This window comes from Daucus carota, chromosome 9 (assembly GCF_001625215.2).
Source record: "Daucus carota subsp. sativus chromosome 9, DH1 v3.0, whole genome shotgun sequence".
NCBI classification, from domain to species: Eukaryota; Viridiplantae; Streptophyta; class Magnoliopsida; order Apiales; family Apiaceae; genus Daucus; species Daucus carota.
The window spans coordinates 21,881,210-21,884,264 of NC_030389.2; positions in this window are offsets into that span (position 1 = coordinate 21,881,210).

Here is a 3,055-nt window from a genome sequence, read left to right on the forward strand (position 1 = left end):
GACAAATCACATGGATCGAAAATCACATGGATCGAATTACACTAAAATAGACATAGAAGCCTGATTTGGAAAATAAAGAAGAAGCAGAAACATTCTTATCTCATGCAATGCAATCTGGATCAAATCAAGATGATGGTCAAAGATGAAGAAATCTCAGAAAGCATGCATAAGACAAAGATGTGCATCATTGTTTTTAGATTAGAGTGCATTTTGTAATCTAGTTAAAAAGCTTTGTAAAACTTGGAGTATATAACCAAGTTAGAAGCATCAGTTGAACTTGTTCGAAACACTTGAGAGAAAATCTGAGAGTTAGAATTTGTTTAAGTGACGAACCTGTAGCTGTGCGAATTGTAATCAATCCACAGATTCTTCTATATAAAATCTCACGGGTGGATCATTCAATCCACCCGTATTTTTAATACTTGGTGTTTTCTATTTGTTGTTTTTAAAATGTTTGTTCTTCAATCTTTTAAATTTGTAAAAGATTGTATTCAACCCCCCCTTCTACAATCTTTCTTATAGTTGGTGTAAAATAACATAGGTGTACATGGGCTCTACTGCTAACTTGTCGAAAACTCTACCTTGTAGTCTGAGGAGTTGCCCTCCTTGGGAGATAGAGAATGAAGATTATGGGAGACCTTGCTCTGTAGTCTAGCGAGTTGTCCTTGTCGGGGAGCTTGTGGAACCTTATCAAAGACACACCCTGAAAGGCTGTATCTCTGTAGTTTGGCGGGTTGTCCCTATCAGGGAGTAGAGAAGCGTCCTTGCATTTGGGGTAAGCCTTGGGTGCTCGAGAGTCCACAAAGCCCAAGGCTAGGCCTCATTGTATTGGGCCCCTTTCAGGAGGAAGACAGCAGAAGGGGAAACCTAATCCAATTAGGTTTCTTAGGAGAAAGAACTACGTACCGGCTTGATCCCATATAAATAGGGGTACGTAGGCACATCGTAGGCATGGGTAATTCTTGGGAACAAGAGTTCGGTGAATGGACCCCTAGTTTTCTTCGCGATCTTGAACCCTATGCCTACGATCTCAGGCACATCCAAATGCACCACCACCACTCTCCGGAGCGAGTTTCAGGGAGCGGCCACCGTCACAGATCTTGATTTCGATCACAACCTCCAATTTTGTTAATAACCAAAATTCCTCCGTTAAGAGCTGAAGAATAAATTGTTTCTGGAAATTTCATGTTAGTAGATAGAGAAAAGGGTAAAGGTCATGGAGGTGCATCATGCTCAGGAAATTACTAAGAAAATTTAGATATTGAAATATAATAAAGCAAATAATTAATGAGAAACTGAAAAATAAAAATATAGAGCGTGAGTTATGTAGTAATAAAGGCAAGATTTTTTACGATCTTTTTATACATGGTAATACAACTGGTCAAATAATATACAATATTTTTACTGATGGTAATAATGCCAATTAAATGCATATTAAATGTGTATATACAATTGTATTTTATGTTAGACAAATACTATCCTTGTAGTTTTTATACGTATATAATCCAAGCCATTGGATTAAAAACAAAATCAGTGGCTAGATGTATGGTCTCTCGGTTCTCTCCCTAAGCTTGGGTTTCTTTTGAACCTCCCCCTATATGAAGAGTATATATATGAATAATATCGATTTGACCATTAATATCAATACAAACTTTTATTTATTTGAATTCTTAAACATGATAGTAATTTTACAGAATTGTTTCATAAATAAAATTATTTGAGTTTAAAGAAATTAAAATAAATAAATGATAGTATATATGTTGCATTAAGAAATCCTAACTACGGTAGAATTCATTTTTTAATAGTATAACATTGAAGTCTTTAGTTATAAAATTCTAGTCAATATCTAAGTCTGATAATTATAAAATCCTAACCGATAATGAAGTCTTTAATAATAAAATCCTAATTAATATGAAAGCCTTTTCATAATAATAAAATAAAATTATAAAATCCTAACAAATACGAATTTTTTTTTATATTAGTTTAATAATTATTGTTATTATTAAATAAAAAATTATATGATTACAAAATCCTAATAACTATAGAAGTCGTCTTTAATTATAATATCTTAATCAATTCATGAATATTATGAAATCCTCATCAATATAAGTCTTTTAATGATAATACGATCCTTAGGTGTATAATAATAATAATAATTCTTTAAATCATAAATCCTTTAAATCATAAATCTTGAAACTTTTTGGATGCTCTTTTTACACCCCATGCCCCAAGACTTCATATCAAATTACTGAAAATGCCATTCTAACCTCCCTCATTTTAGTCTTTCAATTAATATAATATTTCTCCTGTAATATATATCCCTTAATCCCTTAAATAATAAATCTTGAAACTTTTTGGATGCTCTTTTTACACCCCATGCCCCAAGACTTCATATCAAATTACTGAAAATGCCATTCTAACCTCCCTCATTTTAGTCTTTCAGTTAATATAATATTTCTCCTGTAATATATATTAATGTTTTATGTTTTTTAGGTGACTAACAAACAAAATACTCATACCGTGCTTTGTTGACTAGCACCACTATTATACACTATTCACGTGTACATTTATCAAATTTTTAGCACAGATACATACAAGTAGGGCAAGCCTCGAACAGTTGTCTCTGCCATTCTAACCATCTGTCCCTGTCACATTCTCAAAACTGAAAGAAACAAGATTCAAGTTCGGCTTCTTCCCCGATGTACGAGCTGCTTTATTTCCTCTTATGTAAACACTTGCAGGGGCTCCCTTCAAAACTAACCACTTTGTTCGACCACTTTTCAAAAACAACCAGTTTTTTTTCGAGTTTTCAAAACTAACCAGTTCAATGCATTACAAAACGGGCGACCCAAGGGGGAAAGAATAAACAGCATGGGCGCCCCTGGGAAGGGCGACCCCTGCTATGATTTGTGGCCATATGGGTCGCCCTATACACGGGCGACCCTGGCTTATTTTTTTAAAAAAAATTCACTAATCAAAAAATTCTTATATATTATTTATATTATTATATTTTATAATATTATATTATATAATGCTATAATATTAAAAACTCATT